Source organism: Amblyomma americanum, chromosome 10 (assembly GCF_052857255.1).
Source record: "Amblyomma americanum isolate KBUSLIRL-KWMA chromosome 10, ASM5285725v1, whole genome shotgun sequence".
Taxonomy (NCBI): Eukaryota; Metazoa; Arthropoda; class Arachnida; order Ixodida; family Ixodidae; genus Amblyomma; species Amblyomma americanum.
The window spans coordinates 108,111,748-108,135,060 of record NC_135506.1 but is presented as its reverse complement, the minus strand read 5'-3'; the positions used below and the strand labels follow the sequence as shown (position 1 = coordinate 108,135,060).

General features: G+C 48.3%; 3 long non-coding RNA genes across 3 annotated transcripts in view; 1 reads left to right on the top strand and 2 right to left on the bottom strand.

Moving 5' to 3' along the window:
- Window positions 1–23,313, top strand: part of LOC144107157 (uncharacterized) — a 107,416-nt gene that overhangs the window by 39,762 nt on the left and 44,341 nt on the right. The window lies entirely within an intron of this gene.
- On the bottom strand, window positions 187–1,868 carry LOC144106816 (uncharacterized). The gene is made up of 3 exons (XR_013309122.1): window positions 1,813–1,868; window positions 591–780; window positions 187–264 (listed from the first exon to the last, which is right to left on the bottom strand). It is a non-coding gene; the product is annotated as an uncharacterized LOC144106816 (long non-coding RNA).
- Window positions 12,007–20,350, bottom strand: LOC144106177 (uncharacterized). Its single transcript, XR_013308927.1, has 3 exons — window positions 20,204–20,350; window positions 14,996–15,146; window positions 12,007–12,281 (listed from the first exon to the last, which is right to left on the bottom strand). It is a non-coding gene; the product is annotated as an uncharacterized LOC144106177 (long non-coding RNA).

Genomic DNA, 23,313 nt, shown 5'->3' with positions numbered 1-23,313 from the left:
AAACAGGGAATACAGACAAAACCAATCCTGCAGTTCGGATAAATTCGAATTCGAATTAAGCGAATTGACGACATTCCGCCCTAGTGGTAGCGGCTCTGTTTTAGTGGGGTTGAGAGGCTTCACAGGCTACGGGAAGACTATTGAACCCATGCCTACCGATGGTTCCCAGCTCAGCGGCCACCCGATGCCGTCCGTGTGACGTCGTCCAAAGCGCCACCCGCTTCCTCGCTGCGGTCGCTGGAGGTGGAGCCTCACGTCCTGGCACTGCGTGTTATTCCCATGATCAGTTATTGGAAGCGCAGGACTTCTTTGGGAAGCAGACCATGCTGGAATGAATGCAAGTCTCATATATATATAGAGCAGATAGACGAATGATGCTGTGAAATGTCATGTGCGTTCGGTAGGGGCCACGCATATACCGAAACATGTACTCAGATATTACTCGCACTGCAAGGGCCATCACCAAATAATATTGCCACGTGAAAGGTCGGAGAATTTGCCATCCTGTGAAGAACACTGAGACCTGCCGGGTCACCTCGGTGCACCCAAGCTTAGAAGAGGTCGTGCGTACAACCCGTCGCGCAATTTACCTTGAGGCCTGCTCGGACGTTCTCACGAGCGGCCGGCACCTGCTTCCCATTTGCAGCCGGGTGGTTCTTGTTGAGGCGACAAGCTGCTCGTCGGCCCCACCTGCATTCACGCTGCGGCTTGAACGAATGTCCGGCTGTTGGCTCGCTGTGCATAGCCACAGAGGAAACCCAAATTTCTTTTCGACGACTCCTGCAATGAAAACATTCATATTACAGCCGATTATAACATTGACAACTCTACCATTTTAGAGCAAAATAAAACACGGCCAATATTATTTCTAAATGCCGTAGTTACGGCTGCCTGACCGCTGGCATAGAAGCCTTGGTTTGGCCAGAAATTAGGATCTTCCTGCCCGGACATGAAGCCACGAAGGAAAATGGTGCCATGATGTTATGAAAAAAATAGCGCCTTTCGGCGGAACATGGACAGCGCTAAGCGTGGGCGCCGTAGCGGAGACACCCGCAATCCTCTCAAGAGGCCCGCTTACAAAGACGTTATCATGCATGGGACGATCTCCGTTTAGTTCAGATGCACAGAAGTTCGGAAGCCCTACCTCGATCAGGCTTGGCAAGGGCAGTGTTCCCCTGCACTGTCTGGAAACGACATGCGTTGAGCAACATCGTCATTAGCAACAAGTTTTTTAAATATAATGGTCAGCTTTGTCCGAATACGCTCCGCGTGCGTTTGGTCGCCTTTTGACGCAACATCGGCAAGTACCCATCCTGACACCCCTCCACACCTGTCACCATACCCTGACAACGGGCATCGTGGGCAGCAGCCCGCTCACATGGCCGCGGAGAGTGCTCTCACAGTCCTCCTAGGGATTCGCAACCCCCTACAGGGTAGGCTCCGCGGGAAACCCCGACTATCGACGTAGCTACTGGACACGAAACAGCAGCCATAACCGCCTCACAGTCTCCAGCACAAATAGGGGACAACCAGCACGTGTCAGTCGGATTCACCCTCAGCCGACACACCGTTGTGGAATGGGACACGTGTGGGACAAAATGTTTCGTAAAAACAATTAATTCCTTTAAAGCCTAAACATGCAGCCACAAACCGAAGGGGGTGGCCTTCACTGCCTCCCCCATCAACATCACAGTGCATCCCTAAATGCTTGGCCCTGTCTCTAGGCAGCCAGAAAAATTATCGTTTTTCTTTAGTGTCTCGAAAACATCTGTGGAAAACAGCACGTTGGACTAAGAAGAAAACCAGGCTTACCTGACTAAGTGCCTCCTTGGTGCTCATAAGCCGAGTGCTCCAGGCATGTCCCTGCCCAAATCCACCCTGACAAAGGAAAAAGAGCATGTGAATGATCTTCAAGATGTCACTGCCATCTGAGTAACCATAAACGTGGTTAAGTGGTAAGTCATAGCGACATCACCCATAAAGGAGGACGAAGTAGTATACTACAGTAGTAGTAGTAATGCGAGACTTTATTGAGGTAAAACCCTTGGACGCCTAAGGCCCGTTTCATATGTATACTGCCAAATTTGTCTAAGCGACGCGGCGAATTCGGTGCCGCCACTGACGCTGCAATGTGATCTCCGCTGAGTCATTTCATATGCAACGCAGAACCTGCGACTTCGTTCGGTTGTGACAACCGGGTTGCTAATGTCTGCTTGCCCAACCTGTGAATATACGCGGCAGTAATGCTACACGGAATGTGTTTTATCAAAGTAAACAGTTCTAAATTATTCGAGAAGTACATGACGGCCAAAGCCAAGCCTAGCCAAAGCTGGCAAAAGCCAAGCCTGACGGGGAGCCAAGCAGTGGATGCATTGTATTGGTCAGTCGCAGAGCGAACATACCGACGCTGCGAATGAATTCCAACCGGACGGAAATCGTTCGCAGGCCGTCTGCGGCAAGGCCGGTGGCCCTCTCCAGCCGCCGCAGATGGAATGAATTCGAAATGTCGGAAAGTGAAATTCGCAGCATCTGAAACGGGCCTAAGGCAGCGATGGCGTACTGCACAAGAAGGCGGTGTTCGTGATCATCTACAGCTTCAAGCTAGTCCAGCCAGGTCCCGATAGTACACGGGAGGGGGTACGAAAGAATTCCTATTGCAGAGAAACCGGGCAGGAGAATAAACAGTAAGAGAGGTTGGCATAAGGGGCAGGGCAGTTGGGAGATAAAACATCGTGACGGAATTTGTACAGGTAAAGTCGTGCAGGCGTGACAAGTGTGTTGAGCTGTATCTGTCGAAGGACGTGAGCCTCGCGCTCAGAAAGGGTAGGGTGAGGGTCGGGTAGAGTTTACGGTCGAGGCGGAGAGCGTTGTAATACTCTTCGATGGTGGCACGAAGAAACAGTCTCTACCAGCCCTCCGAAGGCCTTATTTGTAAAATTTGGATAAATGAAGTATGAAGATGCGTTTTAAGAAATGGGTAGTGTAAACTGATATGAATCATTCCTCGCATTTCGGCGTCTTACCTCCCAAAAGCAAGTACTTGTGCGTTACTTGTGTGCGCGTGATTGTCACTCTGGAATTTATAACTTCACCTTTAAGAATTTGATTAGGCAGACCCCAAGTTTTAGTTCCCTACGAAACACAAAATACCAGCTCATTTCCGAGATGACGGGTGGAAAATTTAATAATAATAATAATAATACTAATAATAATAATAATCAGCCTTACTACACCCACTGCAGGGCAAAGGTCGCTCTCATGTCTTTCCAATTAACCCTCTCCTTTGCCAACTGCATCCATCCTTTGCCTGCAAACTTCTTAATCACATCTGCCCATCTAACCTTCTGCGCCACCCCTGCTACGCTTACTTTCTCTTGGAATCCACTCCATCACCCAGAAGGACCAGCGGTTATCTTGCCTTCGCATTACATGCCCTGCCCAAGCCCGTATCTTCTTGATTTCGACTAGGATGTCAATAATCCGCGTTTCTTCCTCATCCGCTCTGCTCGCTTCCGGTCTCGTAACGTTGCTTACCCCTATCAATTTTCTTTCCATGGCTCGCTGCGTTGTCCTCAACTTAAGCTGAACTCACTTCGTTAGCCTCTACGTTTCTGACCCGTAGGTGACTACCGGTAGGATACAGCTGTTGTACACTTTTATCATGAGGGAAATTGGTGAACTGCCACTCATGATCTGAAAGAACCTGCCATATGCGCTCCACCCCATTCTTATCCTTCTAGTTATTTCACTCTCATGATCCAGATCAGCTGTCATTACCTGCCCTGAGTAGACGTATTCCTTCACAACTTCCAGGCTCTCGCTGTCAATTGTGAACTGCTGTTCCCTTGCTAGATTGTTGAACATTACCTTGGTTTTCTGCATGTTGATTTTTAGACCCAGCGTTTTGCTCTGCCTGTCTTACTCATTGATCATGATTTGCAGTTCACCTCCTGAGTGACTCAGCAAGGCAATGTCATCAGGGAATCACAGATTATTTAGGTATTCTCAATTTACTCTTATTCCCAACTGTTCCCAATTCATGCCTCGGAATACCTCCTGTAAATAGGCGGTGAATAGCATTGACGAGATCGTGTCTCCTTGACTGACGCCCTTCCTTATTTATATTTTATTGCTGATTTTATAGACTTTATTTTGACATACGGCTCTTCTACCCCTGATTAACCAATGCCTCTGTGACTGCTGATGTTTCCACTGAGTCGAATGCTTTCTCATAATCAATGAAGGCTATATATAGAGGTTGTTTATATTCTGCACATTTCTCTATCCCCTGAATGATAGTGTGAATATGATCTATTGTGGAATATCCTTTACGAAAGCCTGCCTGATCATTTGGTTGATTAAATTATAAGGTTGCCTTGACTGTATTAGCGATTACCTTAGTAAATACCTTGTAGGCCACGGATAGTCAGCTGATCGGTCTGTAATTTTTCAAGTAGTTAGCGTCCCATTTCTTATGAACTAAGATAATGTTTGCGTTCTTCCAAGCTTCTGGTATAGTCGAGGTCATAAGGCATTGCGTATACAGGGTGGCTAGTTTTTCTGACACGATCTCCTCTCCGCTCAAGAGAACTGCTGTTACCTTATCCTCCCCAGCTGCTTTTCCCTTTCCATTGCTCCGAAGGCTTTCTTTACTTCATCTTTCGTTACTGGCGGGATGACGCATTGCTGTGCACTACTGTCTTTCTCATTAAAACTGATTACATTGGCTACTGTAAAGGTTTATGTAGAACTCTTCGGCTACGTTAATTATCTTATCCATATTGCTAATGACATTGCCCTGCTTGTCTCTTAACGCATACATCTGGTTTTTACCTATGCCTAGTTTCCTCTTCACCGCTTTTAGGCTACCTCCGTTCTTTAGAGCGTGCTCGATTCTCTCCATATTAAACTTCCTTATGTCGGCTACCTTGCGCTTATTTATTAACTTCGATAGCTCTATCCCTTCTATTCTGTCGGTAGGGTTAGACTCTCTCACGCTTTGGCGTTTCTTAATCAGATCTTTCGTCACCTGAGATAGCTTTTCGGTATCTCGATGAAGTTTCCTACCGCCTAATTCTACTGCGCACTCCGTAATGATGGCTGTTGGATTATCGTTCATTGTATGAACATCACGATCGTCTTCCTCAGTTAAAGCCGAATATCTGTTTTGCACCGCTTTCCTAAATTCCTGTAATTTCCCTCTTACAGCTAACTTGTTAATGAACTTTTTCATCACTAGCTTCTTCCGTTCCCTCTTCATGTCTAAGCTAATTTGAGACCTTGCCATTCTGCGGTTGCTACAGTGCATCTTTCCGAGGACGGCCACATCCTGAACGATGCCAGGTATAACGCATAGTATGAAGTTGATTTCATTTTTAGTCTCACCACTGGCGCTCTTCCAGGTCCACTTCCTGTTTTTTCGTTTGGGGAAGAAGGTATACTTCATGATCCGTGAGTTATTTTTATCTGCGAATTCGACTAAACTCTCCCCTGCTATTTCCTAACCTATCCCACAGTCACCTACAGCGTGGTCGTCAGTCTGCTTCTTGCCCACCTTCGCATTGAAGTCGCCTATCAGTACAGTGTACTGTGATTTTGCTTTATTCATTGCCGATTCCATGTCCTCATAGAAACTTTCAACGGTCTGGTCATCATGGCTGGATGTAGGCGCGTAGGCCTGCACCACTTTCAGCTTGTACGTCTTATTCAACCTAATTACAATAGCTGCTACCCTCTCGTTAATACTACAGAGCTCATCTGCGCTGCCAGCTATATCTTGATTAATGAGAAATTCAACACCTAGTTCTCGTCTATCCTCTAACCTATGGTAGCACAGAATGTGGCCGTCCTTTAATTAGTCCTATATACGCCTTACCTGTCTTCCTAACTTCGCTAAGCCCTATCACATCCCATTTAATTCCAGTTAGCTGCTCGAACAGCACTGCTAGGCTAGCCTCACTAGATAAAGTTCTAGTGTTAAACTATGACAGGTTCAGATTCCAATAGCGGCCTGTCCGGAGCCAGAAATTCTTAGCACCCTGCGCTGCGTCACACGTCTGACCGCCGCCGTGGTCAGTTGCTCCGCAGCCGCTGGGGACTGAGGACCGAGGGTTAATTGGTTTGTTCATAGAAGGTTTTGGCCAAGTACTACACTACGGTGGCCAAGTCCTGTACTGGTGAGGGTGTGTGTTATTGGTTCTGGTCACCGAGATCAGGCCGCACACCAGGTCTCGTTATGCAATTTCATCGACACGCGTTTTTTTTTAAACCCGGTGGAGAATTATGCGGCACCAGGATTAGAGCCCCAATCCTCTTGCACACGAGGCGGCCGCTCTACCTCTACGTCATCGCTGGCTCCTCAGGAAATTTATGAAATTGCAAAAATAATGTGCGCATGCGATTCTATCCAAATGCGAAAATCATGGTGGCTGCATGGAAGCTTCAACATTGAAAACTTCTATGAGAGCAGTGATCTAGAAACAATAATGACCCCCACCTGGATATCCCCGAAGAGAGGCAGGCTCTTGCACCATCTAACAATTTTGTAGAGACGATGATCGGCCATGTTGCAGATGCTGCTCAACAGGCTTGGGCCCCCGTCTGCTCCCAGGGCACCAGGGGAACAAGGGCCACCAGCATCAAGTGCTGTGGCTCCAGTAGCAGAAGCCTTGTGGCCAAACTGTTCGGACAACATGAAGCACATTTCATACAACACATGAGAGAATGCATACTAGTAAGCACCCACATTAATTAAAATATACTACAGAAGTCTTTCAGGACATTCCATGGGTTTCATTTAATACCTCACCACACTTGTGACACGCATAGGTGCCAGGATGATCCCTGTAAATCATGTAAGAATGGGTGCATAAACCTGTTCACAAAAACTGCCTTCAAACTAAGAAAGGAGAACCAATTATTTGCCTTTCATCTCATAAAATAAAGTTCAACCAATGGCTGCATTTTTTCTTCAAAATATATGGGAGCCGATTCCAAGGTTAAGAAAAAAAAAGACCAAAAACAGCACAACCATACGCAAATGGCCAATGGTTGTGAGCATTCCGCGTTTTGCATAGAACCTGACTGACTTGTTCAAAGCATCCTAGCAGAGCTGACAAGTGAACAAAAGTCTCAGTGTCAGGTCCCTATGCTACTTCACCAGCATTTGGGTCATTTCATGCCAGGTGCAGCAGAGTTTGCGCTCGACCCTCTAAAATTTAGCGTTTTGACAAGCAACTGTCATTAAAGCTGTGGTACGAACTTAGGGATATAACGAACGGACGCCGCGAGACGCTGATGTTCGTTATAAGCGGGCTGGACTGTAAAATGAATGAACCATGCATGACGGTCACATTGTTTAAGCGTGCTTGACTCTACGTTTAAATGCTTGATTTTTGTAAACTGTGAACAGAATCCACATAATGGTCCAACTTATAACGTTACTAGGCTTTATAGACACTCAGGGAGTTATGTACCAACAAAAAGTGGCACAATCAGTCAAATTACTGCTTGCTTACTAGCACCAGTTTCGAAATTCCAAGAGCACTTCTTCCCACTTGGAACGCCAAAGACATGCAACACCAAACTTCGGCCACCGCTGGCGAACCACCTAAGGAACTAACAGTACGCTTTTCACAGCACGTTTTTGGCGGAAAGCGGGAAGCGAACAAGTTTCGGCAGCGCTTTGCAGCCTTCTATCAAATGTAAGTTTGACACGGCCATGGAGTTGTCGCAGCGTCGAAGGCAAGAAATCACGAAGCGGGTTGCTCGGATGCTGGCACTCGACCTGCAGCCCAACGATTTTGGTGAAAGGCGAGGGTTCAACGAGTTAATGCATGATGTGGAGCCACTGTACAAGGTTCCCTCTCGGACAACGTTTTCAAGAACAATCATCCCCGGTCTGAACAGGGTCACTGGAATAGCTGTCAAGCGCCGAATTCACGCCGACCTGCAGGAAGGCATAGTCTTTGTCGTTCACCAGTGACATGTGAATGTCGAGGTCAAACCAGAGCTACATTAGTCTCACGTGCCATTACTTGACCTCGAACTTTGAAATCCGGGCGTTCACGTTGGGAAACCAGCCCGTGATTGACAGTCACACCCAATGCAACTTTTTAGCTCACCTGGAAGCAACGACGAGTGAATAGGATCTGCCACTGCATGAGGTACCTATTTTTGTTGTTTCTGACAATGCTCGAAATTTCCGCGCAGCTCTCCAGGACTTTCAGTGCAGTGTTTGGGCCATACATTGCAGTTGGCCATCAAGGATGCCAAGGAAGGAACTGCAGGAGTGCCCACCATTTTTAAGAAATACTGTGCAATAGTAGGCCAATAAAACCACAGTGCCCAAGCTGCAGCAAGACTAAACGACTGCCAGCAGCGGATGGAGCTACGCCTCCTGGAGCTCGTCCAGAATGTACACCCGGTGGAATAGCGAGCATGACATGCTGTCCCATCTCCTTCAGCTTAAAAAGCAGTTTGCCTTGAACTTCCTACGTCGGAGACAGTGGTATCCAACCTTACACCATAGGGATGGAAAAGGGTGGCCAGACTGGTCAAGGTCCTTGAGCCAATTGCATCAGCAACAAAAGACCTGAGTGGGCAGAAATACGGAACGCACATGGTGCTGACGGACTGTACTGCAGCGGATGATGACACGTCACTGTTCGCAAAAAAATTTACATAAAAAGTGGGAAGGCAAGACCTCCTAACCACAGCGAGCAAAAAGAGTACGTCATGGCAACGGCATGTGACCCATGATTCAAAAACATCTTCTTTACGGAAGCTTTACAAGAAACAAGGCTTCTGGAACATTAAGGACTGAGCTGCAAGGCTCGCCAATCCGACCACCCACAGACTGTGCTGAGCCCTCAGCATCTACAGCACAAAAGCAGTGCAGTGCCAGCATATGGGACAATATTTACAAACTTGCAATGCCATCTGGGAGGAGAGACAACTGTGAACCAGGCAACATTGATGAACTTCAGCGGCATCTTCGAGAGCCAGTTTGCAGCAGGGATGAAGACCCTTTTGTGTACTCGAGGAAAACAGGCAAGCATAACTTTTCAAGTCTGTTCAGAATGGCCATGAAATACCTGGCTATACCAGCAACGCAAGTTCCAAGTGAAAAACTGTTTTCTACAGCTGACAACATTGCCACGTCCAGGCTAGAAAAGCTGTTACCGGATCACGTGCAGCGGCTGCTTTTTTGCATGACAACTTATAAATTACAAGCACTTCAGCACATGTTTGAATAAATTTGTTAATATACGATATCCGATTCGAGAGTTACAATTCGGTATTCGCGCTCCTCTACACTTGTTCTGTAATAGTTGTACCGGAAAGAAACATGTAACTATTGGAATCGTTCTCTAACCATGCATGGATAAGGCCTAAGACTAGAACCCTTGAGACTACACTGGAGGAGTCTTGTTCTTTGTTTGTTATGCCTTTTACGCTTTACGTCGTAATATGCAAACCTAGGTCAAGAAATACTGGTTTTGTCATCCTGTACTTGTTTTTTTTTTCAATCTACAAAGCTCAGCCAGTGGTTTGTTCATTGCAATGTTATCATAATCATCGTCACCAGTAGCAAAATAAGTGTATGCTGTTTCTACTATTTCTTTAATTAAAAAAACAAAAATCTCTGTGCTGGTGAAATTTGAATGTGACATTTTTTGGAACATTGACCTACTAATAATCTATGCTGACTTAATATTTGGGTTTCTAGTCCCTTTATAGTTTTTATGTGATGCCAACACTGTTGGGAGTGTGGACCATCTTAATTGACTCAATGAAACTAATTCAAAGAAAGGTTATGTTCCGGTTCACATTGAATAGGAGAATGGTTTAAGTTGTCAGCTGCTAATGATGCCCGATTCATGGCTAAAATGTCAGTACGTGAGGGACTCAGCTGGCATTGGGTTATGGTGTGGTGGAGAGTCTGGCCATCAATGAGTTTTATGCTCCACACATGAAACTCTGGCAGCTGTGGTCCTGTATGTTCTGTCAGAGACAAAAGTGCCCAGAACACAATATATCTAGCTGCAAAGCAATGCTATATCACGTGCCAGTTCACCACTTTCTTATAAAGAGGTAAGGCCGTATGAAAGTGTTCGTGGAGTGGTGTTCTATTTTTTTTGTTTCGATGGAAGAAGTGCTGCTGTTGAAATACAGAGAGCGAAATGTTGCTGATCTAAATTGTGTTGTCAACACCCTATAAGAATAGCGGCATATGGCAGGAGAGTATCCACCTTCATGATTCAGTTGTTGGGGTCGTTTCCTAACTACGGTCCAAAAAAAGTAGAGCAGATGCTTTTATATGGACCCCTCAGTACTTATAACATCATGTGTGGGATCGATTCAGCAGGCGCTTGGACGTCCTGGGAACTTTTGCTTAGATTAGAACACCGCGCCGCTCCATTGCTGCCGTGGTTTTCGGCTCCGTCGCCGCCGAGCCGTAGAGGAAGCCGGCTGTGAGAATGTGGCCGAACGCGGTATGACGTCGGTGGCGGCGGCGAGCAGCGCGGTGTGCCCTCATGCCGGATGGCACGGTGAGCGCGCGAAGCACAGCAAACGTCTCACATATTTCGGTGGACACTTGAACCGCGCCGTACAGGAAGGGATAAAGGAGGGAGTGTAAGGAGAAAGACAAAAATGAAAATTGAAAGCTGCATTTTGAGGAAAGACATGGCGCTACGCAGCGGCGGAGCACCGCTGCACCTGTGGCTCGGTGCTATTAGTGGCACATGCGCAATATGGACTAGGGAGCGGGAGAGAGAGAAATATCCTCGGTGAGGCGCGCGTTGTTGCCTCGTCGGAGCACCGCCACGACAAAATCGCAAGTTCGCGGCCAGTGAAGCTTTCGCTTTAAAATAAGAAGACGCCCGTGTGCTGTGTGGTGTCGGTGCAAATTAAAGAGCTCCAGGTGGTTCTATGTCGTATTTCGAGATATATCCGGAGCGCTCCGCTACGACGCCTCTCTCGGTACACATGGCCTATGAAGGACACCGTAGTGGTGGCCCCCGGAATAATATTAACTATCAGCGAATCATTAACGGCACCTAGAAGACTTATAACCAGAAATTTTCGTCTTAAGCGCTCCAAAACAGTAACCGCTGGCTAAAAACTCCAGTTGGCAGTCGCAAGTCGACTGGGGAACAGTGCATCTTGTCACCGAGACATGGTTTAAAAGGGTCCCTGTCAGAATCTACAATGCTGCTCGGCTAGGTTGCAGTGTGCAAGCATTTGCAAAAGGCAGAAATGAGAGTGCACAGCAAGACTGAAGACGTTGGTCGAGCAAGCCTGAGCAGCGACATAGTAGCTCGCAACTCAAGAACGAAGCGACGTATCTCCATGAAAGGAGGCCCTGTAAGCCCACTCTATTGATGTCGTGGTTAATGCGGTTAACCCTTGCTTAGTCTCCTTGCAGCTACCAGCCGCCTTGAGATGCCACGCAAGCAGGAGCAAGATTAAAACCACGACATTACAGGTGGTCGATGCTGTCGGCTAGAGGGCCTCCATTGAGGAGCATTTGCCGTTTCTGTCTTCAGCTGTATAAGACTGTACCTGGAAGTGACCATTGAGTCTGCTTGCGCGGCGCCGCGTCACACAAGATAAACTCTGTTCGAATAACGATCAGCATCCACTTCGATGTTCACAGACTAGTCTACAAGTAGCATTGCCATAGTTCCTAGCGTACACGGTTGCTGCGGAATACAATCTAATAACGTTGATGTGGTTAATTATCCTTAACCAGACCTTTCATTCCTGAGAGAGCTTGCCGGTATTCTCTGCAGCGATCCTATCGTCTGGTTCTGCTGCGGACTACGCAACACTAGCTGTACTGTGAGGTTAACGTTTGCTTCAACAATAGCGAAACGAGCGCTTAGAGGTCTGTCGGTTACTAGAGAATTCTTGCTGCACCTAACCTGTGAGGTGATTCCACAAGTTCCCTTAAACATGCACCTTATCTCACCCAAGTCTCCCAATTCAACTTACCTGTTGAAGGGGTCATGCCTGCTTCTTCCGGCATAGGAGGTGTGCGCCTGCGGCTGACTCCATCTGCTTTCACGTCACGGCTTGGCGACCAGGCAACCCTTTTCGATTCTGCAGTCGGACCTGCTTTCACATCATGGCTTGGCGACAGGGTAACCCTCCGCGATTCTGCAGTGAGACCGGCTTTCTTGCTAAGGCTTGGCGTATTGGTGCCGCCTTCGGTGCAACGGTTGCAATCAAGTTGGACGCGGTGTAAGCGCGTTTCTTCCAGCCAAGAAATCCACCTGAAAACAAAGACGCGGTGGAGATCACCCTGAGACCTACGATTTTTGGACGCTATGATCTTTGCATGGCGGAACCAAAAAAAAAAAACTGCTGTCGAACGCCACTTTAGATTATTTAGGAGTCTATTTGCACAAAGGCGACCAAACTGTGACCCCGTTCTACAAAGACGCGAGGCCGACTCATGGCGTTCTTTTGGTGCTCGCGACTGTTGAAATTGCGCAGAAGCACGGTACACGCAAGCTCAAAGCTAGTATTATAAGCTCCGACCTCCGCTCATGAGCGTGTGTGTTGCGGCACTGTGATCGACTGGGAACTTTCCAACACAGATCCTTTGCAACATTCTCTCAAGGAAGGCGCAGCTCACAGTCAATGTCCTGCGCACTTTGCATCCAGGGCCTAAGTTCGAAGGGTTGGTGGAAGCGCCATTCATTAACCAGAACCATTAATCGCAAGCGTTTCACAACGGCGCTTAGCTGACCGCACTAATCACCGAGCCACAGTGGGGGGGGGGGGGGGGGGTGAAATTAATCCGAAACATTTCATGACGCCGCCCAAGTCGCATCTCTTTTTCACTGCCAACCTGCTTTCTCCCTCGATGAAGTGTGCACTGAGAAGTCACACTGTTACTGCTGCTTTGCTCTCCTGAAGAGACAAATTATGATCTACGACACAGAACGCGGCTCTTAAAGAGTTTATTGATATTGCATGGAGATGTTGTGGTGCCAGACCTGCTACAATTCCTTCAAAATAATCGCTGCGTGGGGACAGCCTTAAGGCGATAAACGCACTTCTTAAAATACATAAACGACTGGATAGGCAGAACGAAAATCAACACTCATCATCATATTCAAGGGCTACTAAGCAGCAGCGAACCTGTCCCATGTGTCCACAGAACAACAGGCAGACCAGTACTGAATAAGCAGATGCGCACACCACAGATCCTGTTACTTATGGCTCGAACTGACCGCTCCTCCGCTCTCATTTTTTAGCCGAGAAACGTGGTATTTTTAGTGACGCTGAAGCTGCCTACCCAGAAGAATTGTTACTGTACTGTGAGGTACGCGATGTAACAAGGCCAGTGAACTGGTGTCCTCAACTTAGAGTGGTCAGCGTCTCGATTCAACAGCGAGTCCTCTCATAAGCCAATGCGCATGGCGCGTTTCGCCCCTCTTGACTGCAGGCTTTTCCGCAGGCCACGCGGCACAATTTCTTGGAAGGAAACGTTTAGACGCGACCGAGCAATGCGAAACGCTCTGCGGCACTACGTGCGCACCCTTATTATGGACGGCACGCCTCAAAGCCCGCGACGCGTAGTACTCAGGACCCGCCGAGGTGGATCAGTGTTTACGGCGCTCGGCTACTGATACAGAGTACCCAGGTTCGAACCCGACCACAGCGGCCGCGTTTCGATGGCGGCGAAACGCAAAGGCTCCTGTGCGCTGCGCGATGTCAGTGCACATTAAAGATCCCCAGGTGGTCGAACTTATTTCGGAGCCCTCCACTACGGCACCCCTTCCTTCATTTCTTCTCTAGTCCCTCCTTTATTCCTTACCTTACGGCGCGGTTCAGGTGTCCGCCGATATGTGACAGATACGGTGCCAATTCTTTTCCCCCCAAACCAATTTTCATTGTCATGGTGGCACGTACGCATTTCTTACATGTAAATGCGGGAACAAGTGTAACTCGCTCCCTGGATCAATTGACACCTCAGTCGCGCCGTGAGTTGGTGGTCGCGTGCGTCTACAAATTGAGCTAGTTATGAACCTTTCCTTTTCTCGAAATCAGCTTAATTGCCTCAGACTATTTATTTTGAGGAAAGGAAAGACACCCAACTGGCTACCAGGGTGGGTGGACACCTCATTAGTGCGAGGGTGGACACCTCATTAGTGGGAAAGTGGACACCTCATTAGCGCTTTAAGCTACGTGGTGGCGAGGGCGCCGGGACTCCATGGCAGCAGGAGGGGTGACGATGTTATCTGCGTGTCGCGTTTCGGCCACAAGTTTCTGATGACAGGAGGGGGTTGCTCACATGAGTCAAGTCTACTCTCGCAATGCAAAGTGCGCCGGCGTACTAAAAGAACAAGCCTCGAGATGACTAATTTCTCTTCAAAGAGTATTTAAACAGGAAACGGGTAACCTCGCGCCAGATGACGCATTTATTTTCTCGTCAAGAAGGCACCAACAGAATGAAGATAAAAAAATTGTAATAATTAAATTCGGCATATGATTAAAGGAAATGACGCAGTATCTCTCACGTCTCGGTGGACAACTGAACAGCACTGTAAGCCAAGGAATAAATGATGGAGTGAAAGAAGAAGGGAACAAAGTGGTGCCGTGTAGGGCTCCGGAATAACTTGGACTATCTGGGGATCTTTAACGCGTGCTGACATTGCACAGCACACTGACGCGTTCTTGCGTTTCGCCTCCCCGAAAGCTGTTCGGCTCTAACATTCCGCTCCAGAGAGCGCCCGGAGACTGAGTCCGGGTCCCCTGGATGAGCCCTCAATGTTTGAGTCTTACTACACTGTACATTTTGCAGACAGTAGTCCACTACAAGAACTGCGTCTAGCATAGCTCGACTAGGTTTTGCAACCAGGCTGCAAACTCTACAGTGGAGCCATGCTAGAGGCCGTTCATTCTGTGCTCTGCAGAAAGCCTCTCATGGCTTTACAAAGCTTTCAATTATCTGACATAACAGCACAATCGAACTTACTGGGTCAAGGGTGATGGCCGCCACTTTCGATGGAACGGTGGCACCTGCTTTCACGCTAGGACCGGACGACGTTTAGTTTCGCCTTTGATGCTCTGGACAGGTCGGTTCTCGACGCCGAGAAAACACGTCTCTTCTCGAAGAAAGACGCAGCCTGCAGCGAGGAGACACGCCGCAATGACCACGCCGGAATTTGCGCTGCCCAAGTATCTTTCCAGCGTGCAATTAAAAGAGAGCTAAGCTCCAATAAGCACGCAAATGAGCGAAGGCAGTTTTAGCTTTGGTTTAGCCATATATAGCGCTGCATACTGGCGTGGTGGACACCTTCTGGTTTCGCATTCCTCCGCTCGCCGCCTGTCAGAATCTCTCTCCTCCCTATCCTCCCTCTCATAATCGTGGAGAGGACCATGTCCTTCTCTTCGGCACTTGCCACGGTTCGCAGATGGCAATAAATTTTAAATGAAATATATAATCCCATGATTGGGCTGACCTGTACACCATATGACCATATGGCTGGCGTTGCAGGTTCAAGATAAAACGCAGGACTATATCGCTGCACCAAACCAATAACAAACTTCTCTGTCAAAAGTGCTTCGCTCCGGTGAAGCCTACTGACGCAGTAAGGAATGTAGTGTAAACATCATCCGCAAGACTGTCGAAGAGCTAAAACAAGGAGCAACTGAGCATGCTAACGCTCTTTAGCAAGCTGCAAAACTGAAAAGAATTCTCTATTTAAGCAGGCGCTACCGCCTGCCCACAGCTTCAACCATCCAGGTTCTTGAATCCCAACTAAGCACATCAGTTCACCCATCGCAGTGCCCCACGAGGCGACAACCATACGGCAGTTCTATGCGCACCCCAAATCATTCCGCATAGGCATGTTCCAAACCACGAGTGAGTGAGTAAAAGCTTCATTGGTCGAAAGAGTAGAGCGTTGGTCAGGTAGGTGACGTATAGAACCTACAGGTCTCGGGCGGTATAGTTCCATTAAACGGCCTTGAGTTGAGTATATCGGGCATCGCTGGCCTTTGCTGAAAGCCACTCGTCAGGTAAGGGAGCAGTCATGAGACCGGGGGCTGGAAGATGTGCTGTGGAGGATGCGCTCTACAGTCCCAAATTATGTGGTCCAAAGTGGCTTTTCGCCGTAGAACCGACAGTTCGAGCTAAACATTTCAGCAAATAAAAATGAAAATTGGTTTTTGGGGAAAAGAAATGGCGCTGTATCTGTCTCATAAATCGTTGGACATCTGAACCGCGCCGTAAGGGAAGGGATAAAGGAGGGAGTGAAAGAAGAAAGGAAGAAAGAGGTGCCGAAGTGGAGGGCTCCGGAATAATTTCGACCGCCTGGGGATCTTTAACGTGCGCTGACATCGCACAGCACATAGGCGCCTTAACGTTTTCCCTCCGTAAAAACGCAGCCACCGTGATCGGGTTGGAACCTGGGAACTCCGGATCAGTAGCCAAGCGCCCCAACCATTGAGCCACCGTGGCAGGTCGGGACAAAGAGAAGGAAGAAATAGGTGCCGTAGTGGAGGGTTTCGGAATAATTTCGACTGCCTGGGGATTTTTAACGTGCACTGACAATGGACAGCGCACAGTTTCGCTTCCATCGAAACCCGGCCGCCGTGGTCGGCTTCGAACCTGATTATTGGTTTTGAGAAAATGGAAGACGCAGTAAATGCCTTATTTCCCAGTGGACACGTCATCCGCGCCGTGAGGGAAGAGCGGAAAGTGGGAGAGAAAAATAGAGGGAAATAAGAGACATTTTGCGAATTTTGAAGAGCATATGGAGCAGTAGCTGGTTTTCTTCTTGGTAGACACCTCAACGGCGCTGTCAACGAAAAAAGGCAGGTGGGAGCGAAAGAAGAAACTTAGCTGTGGCTTTACTGCTGAACCTGGTTAGAGAACGAAATCTGTGGTGTATCGGGCAAGTAGATGCGGCTTGGCGTCTGTTACCTTGAGTGCGCTCCGCACACTGGATAGGCAGCGTGTTCACCCTGCCACACTGGTAGGTGGCAGTTAAATTAATGGTTGACCGCGTAAGTTTCTTCACCCAATGAACTCTGTGGCATATTCCTGCAGTGCCGCCTGTGTGCTACAACGTTGTAAGCGCTAATGCATGAAGCCTACATCCCTCTCACCACCGCCAAGTACAACAAAGCGCGTTTGAGGCGTCCACTGACCCAAGGGGCAAGATACACGCCCTTTCCTTCCTAAAAACAATAGGAGTCTAGAACGTTGCCGACGCCCACGAACACAATGAACGCCGACGGCCTATAGAAAGAAACGAGCGCTCGGTTTCGGCGGAGGCGGGTAGTGACGTCATAGCTGCCAAGTGGTTCAAGGTAGGTTCGAAGTCGAACCCGCGTACACGACAAAAAAGCTACGGATGGGGAGTGTTACAGCTTTCATAGAGGGACAAAAAGTGGTATAATAGATGAAGGCTCCGGAATAATTTCGACCACCTGGAGATCTTTAACATGCATTAGCGTCGCACATCACACGAGAGCCTTTTGCGTTTCACCTGAGCCGAAACGCGGCTGTCGCGGTCGTGTTCGAAACGGGATACTCTGGCTCAGTAGCGGAGGGCGCTAACTATTCGGCCACAGCGACGGGCGAGCAGCAAACCACATCCTAAGCCGATTACAACTAACTAATTTGCATGCCCGTGTACTTTGCTTTTCGTTACTCTAGTGGCAAAGCGCAGTATGGTTGGGAGCCCTTGACTACTCTATTGTGAAGACTTGGATTTCCCTGTAAAACCCTTTTGTGCAAAATTCTATTCCAGCTGCTGAGTTCTTCCTGCTAAGAAATCTTGCCCCCAAAAGGGCGACACTTATTCGCTGATTACATGGGACAAAGCGATAACATAGTCGCCCGCCCTAGACACCCACGCCATTGACAGCCATAGACACCCGCTCCCATTGGCACCATTGCATGTGCTAATTGAAGGCTCGAGGCCCGACAAATGGCTAGCGGAACTTCCGACTAGCAGTTCAGCGCTCGATCTCACGCAAATTGAAAAGCTATCAGCAAAGCACTAGTGCAACAATTTGGGGGACGCCTCGTCACTGAGTGTGGGCCACACAACGACGCCGGGAAATCGTCTACACGTGCTCACGCCCTGAGGTTCCCCTTCACGTCGAATAGGAAAGCTTCGCCACCGGCCTCAACGTCTCGGGGACCAAATCACTGTAACCGTGGTTTCAAATTTCTTGAAAAGTCTCCTTCACGTGGAAAAGTAACGCTTCGTCGCTGGCCTTAACGTCTCGTGGTCGAAATTTCTGTGAGCGTTGGTTCAAATTTCATGAAAATTCCTTCACTTCGAAAAAGAACGCTTCACCTTTGGTCTCATCGTTTCGCGGACCAAATCACTGTAAGCATTGGTTCAAATTTGATGAAAAGTCTTCTTCACGTTGAAAAGGAACGCTTCGTCGCTGGCCTCAACATCTCCTGGTCGAAATTACTGTGAGCGTTGGTTCAAATTTCATGAAAAGTCCTTCACTTCAAAAAAGAACGCTTCACCTTTGGTCTCACCGTTTCGCGGACCAAATCACTGTTAAGCACTGGTTCAAGTTTGATGAAAAGTCTTCTTCACGTTGAAAAGAAACGCTTCGTCGCTGGCCTCAACATCTCGTGGTCGAAATTACTGTGAGCGTTGGTTCAAATTTCATGAAAAGTCCTTCACTTCGAAAAAGAACGCTTCACCTTTGGTCTCACCGTTTCGCGGACCAAATCACTGTAAGCATTGGTTCAAATTTGATGAAAAGTCTTCTTCCCGTTGAAAAGGAACGCTTCGTCCCCGGCCTCAATGTTTCGCGGACCAAATCACTGTAAGCGTTTGTTCAAATTTCTTGAAAAACCTCCTTCGTTTAGAAAAGAAACGCTTCATCGCTGGCATCAACGTCTCGCGGTCGAAATTACTGTAAGGGTTGGTTCAAATTTCATAAAAAGTCCTTCACTTCGAAAAAGAACGCTTCGCCTCTGGTCTCAGCGTTTCGCGGACCATATCTGTAATCCCTGGTTCAGATTTCATGCAAAGTCTCGTTCACGTTGAAAAGGAACGCTTCGCCGCCGGCCTCAACGTTTTGCGGTCCATATTAGTTTAGGCGCTGGTTCAAATTTCATGAAAAGTCCTTCACGTCGAAAGAAACGATTCGCTTCCAGCCTCAACGCCTCGCGGAAAAAATCACTGTAACCGTTGGTTCAAATTTCATTGAAATACGATTCTGATGTGGCCTGTGCGCTACCACGGCCGCCGTAGGGATGTGCTTTTACGCGAGAGCGTATACAGCTCGTTTGGTCGAAAAGCCCTCGGCATAGTAGTTAGAACCCCGCGTCGGAAATAATCGAGGGCTGCGCGAAAAAAAATCGTATCATGGTAATTTATTGTTCTAGTGACTGATGACTGCTGTGTGATAGGTGATGGCAAGTTGATGAAATTGTAATAAAGAAATGAAAAAAAAATGCGAAAAAGAGGGGTTCAAAAGTAAAATCGCTGAGAATTAAAAGCAACTACTTGATGTTGCTAATTAAGGAACTTTAGAGCGAGTCATTGATAAACTATATGAAACAATTGAAAGAATGAAAAATGAGTTCAAAGGTATGCTCAGAATGGTAAGCATAAGAGCGTTGTTGAAATTGTAAGCCTAACCCACTATGTACGCTATCGCGTCGTACCCTTAAGGCTGTTCGTCGCATGCGCTTATAAAGCGTTGCTCACGAGATTTTCGAACCAGAATGCTCCACTTTTCGCATGCAAAGCTGACGGCCAAATGAGGCTTAGATTTCACCTCTAAATTGAGGCTCGCCATAGAAAAGGTGCATGGCGGGTTCACTTTGTCTGTGCACGCCCGCATAACTCCACGAACGCCGACTGAAACAATTATCAAGCTTTTTCTGAGCGTTCGTGGTGCGCTTGAGGAGTCCACCGACAAAGCGAACGCGCTGCGCACCGCAGGGATCGCTAGAAGGAGCCCGGCGCCTCCAAAGCTCAGTCGAAGACTTGCCCCGGTTCTGGCTCCATGTCTTCGGCGGTGCACTGGAGGCGCAGGGCTGCTTCTGGCGATCCTTACGACCGAGAGCGTCACGAAGCAGCGTTGGCTAGAGATAAATCGCGAAAGCTGGCTTGCCGGATTCGAGGTTCGTTTCCGGGAGCCTGACTCATGCGCCGAACGCCGAAAATACAAAGCCACAGTGGCGGGTACTCACCTCGGGAAGCTGGTTAACGACGTATTCTTCGGCAGGAACACTAACACTGACGCCGTCTGTTCCGTAGATAAATCCCTGTGATCTCACGTTTGCAAGTCATGTGCACTGAGGTCGAACTCTTCCAGAAACTAACGAAGTGCGGCCAACCTCAACCTGGCACAGCGAATTCTCTTTGCAATCCACGGGGCAGCCTTTCATTGGCGGAGACAGTCTAGTGTTGACGAATCACGGCACAGGAGGCAGCAGCACGTGTTCTAAGGTCCAGCACGCGCACTCTCCAACGCCACCTGTATGGCGTCTCAGCATTAGACGCCGACATGCAACATGGAGATGTTCTAATGTGTTGAAAAAAATTTTTTTCAACACATTCGAACATCTCCACGTCGGCGTCTGATGCTCAGATGCCATACACGTCTCGATGGCTGAAAGGTTATGCACTCAGCTAGTGAGCGGGGAAAACCCGCGTACGAACGCCGCCGCGGCCGCCTTATTTCTATGCAGATCAAAAATTAAAGAAAGTGATGAAAATTGGTTTTTGGGCAAAAGGAAATGGCGTACAGGTACTGTGCCATTTCCTTTCCCCAAAAACCAATTTTCAATTCCAATTTTTTTATGGGCCATCGGCGTTCATTGTCGGCGTTTATTTAGGGGACAGAAATACCGCATAACCGGCTCCCAAGGTCAGAGGGAACCTCAGCTGCTCTTGAAGTACGTGGCCTGGCGAGATATGTGGGCTTCATATATTAGCGTTGACAGCATTGTGGAAGAGACGCGCCACTGCAGCGATAGGCCGCAGCGTTATTTGGGCGACCAGCCTCTCGCGGTCAAACATTAATTTACTGCCAGGGTGGCAGGGTGAAAGCGCTGCCTACCAGCCTGCGGAACGCACTCACGTTACAGGCGCCAAGCCGCGCCTAGTCGCCCGATATACCACAGCTTTCGCTCTCTAACCAGGTTCAGTGGCTGTAAAATCGCAGCTAATTTTAAGGAGAAAGCCTTTATAGGCTTACGGCTCGCCAGCGATGATGTCGCACTATAGCTGTCAATGTAACTTGTTTGCGCTGTCCACCGAGAATTAGATCTGAGAGCTACTGCCTACCCGCCGCGGTGGCTCAGCGGTTAGGGCGCTCGGCTACTGATCCGGAGTTCCCGGGTTCGAACCCGACCACGGCGGCTGCGTTTTTATGGAGGCAAAACGCTAAGGCGCCCGTGTGCTGTGCGATGTCAGTGCACGTTAAAGATCCCCAGGTGGTCGAATTTATTCCTGAGCCCACCACTAGCACCTCTTTGTACCTTTCTACTTTCACTCCCTCCTTTATCCTTTCCCTTACGCCGCGGTTCAGGTGTCAAACGGTATATGAGACGGATACTGCGCCATTTCCTTTCCCCAAAAGCCAATTATTATTATCATTATTAGCTGCTTCCTCCTTTTTCAAAAACCTTTCTTTTCCACAGAACACTCGTTTTCGCATTCCTCCACGTAAGCAGAGGAATGTCCTCACAGTTAATAATAATTAGTCAATTAGTAATTAATAATTCATACTAGTTGTTGGCGCAGTACGTCGTAACTAGGAACTCAGTATACAATAATGCACTGCGAATGCAGAAGGCGCCAGCAAACAGTGCACAGTGCACCTCCTCTTCAGCCTACTTTACATGCGTGTGAAACCATTTAATGGCGCCACCATCATTCGAGAGACGTGTACGCCAGGAAATCTGGCCAGACGCGTCCTGAATGCCGATCTGGAAGGATGTCGCTATTGATCCGGAGTTGCTGGTTTCGAACACGACCGCGGCGGCCTTCGTTTTTATGGAGGCAAAACGATAAGGCGCCCGTGTGCTGTGCGATGTCAGTGCACGTTAACGATCCCCAGGTGGTCGAATATATTCCGGAGCCCTACACTACGGCACCTCTTTGTTCCTTTCTTCTTTCACTCCCTCCCTTATCCCTTCCCATACGGCGCGGCTCAGGTGTCCGCCGATATGTGAGACAGATACTGCGCCATTTCCTTTCCCTAAAAACCAATTATTGTTATTGTTATTGTTATTACTATTATTAAAGATGCTGCCTAAACGCTCTCTTGTGTCTCCGACAACCAAGCGTGCGCGCGCTAATGAACGTCAGCGAAAGCGTCGGGAAGCGATCAGTTGTGTAGTATTTAATCACCATCTTAACCACACATAAGCGATACAAGCAGCAACATTACGCGAAAGGTTTCTCGTCTCACCGCACTATAGGTCAACAAAGTGCCCCATCCCCCCTTAATTTTTTGAAAATTTGTTTTGAGGAAAGGAAGTGACGCCGTAACCTTCTTACATACCTCGGTGGAAACCCGCTTACTCGATTGTGCGCGCAGGAGAGACGTTCCAATACGAACGTATGGGAACGTACTACATTCCAATAAGAAAAGGTTCAATTTAAGTTAAAAAAAAACAATAACCAATGAGTGTTCAGCGTGCGCAATCCAAGTTAATTTTGCGCGACTGTGAAGGATTCTGTGAGCCGAAAGCAAAGGCTCCTGCATGTGTGGTGTGGTCCGGACTCAATGTTCACGCTGGTGTAAAGGCACCTGCGTGGGCGCAACCTTCACTCCATTGCATTCTGGGAACCCGGTTTTGAGTAGAAACCTAAGTGTATTCACAAGTATAATAAAACTACAGCTGAAGCGTATTTAATCATAATAATAATTGGTTTTGGGGGAAAGAGAATGGCGCAGTATCTGTCTCATAAATCGTTGGACACCTGAACCGCGCCGTAAGGGAAGGGATAAAGGAGGGAGTGAAAGAAGAAAGAGGTGCCGTAGTGGAGGGCTCCGTAATAATTTCGACCACCTGCGGATCATTAAAGTGCACTGACATCGCACATCACACGGGCGCCTTAGAGTTTTTCCTCCATAAAAACGCAGCCGCCGCGGTAGGTTTCGCACCCGGGAACTCTGGATGAGTAGCCGAGCGCGCTAACCACTGAGCCACCGCGGCGGGTGAAGCGTATTTCACATACCAGCATTATAGGTGAGCAACTGAACGTTGTTCTCCAACTGATGGCGGAAGGTTCTTAATAGGCTGTCAGCAGGGGACGCGTCTGGTCTTCTGGCGGCCATCCCAGGTTT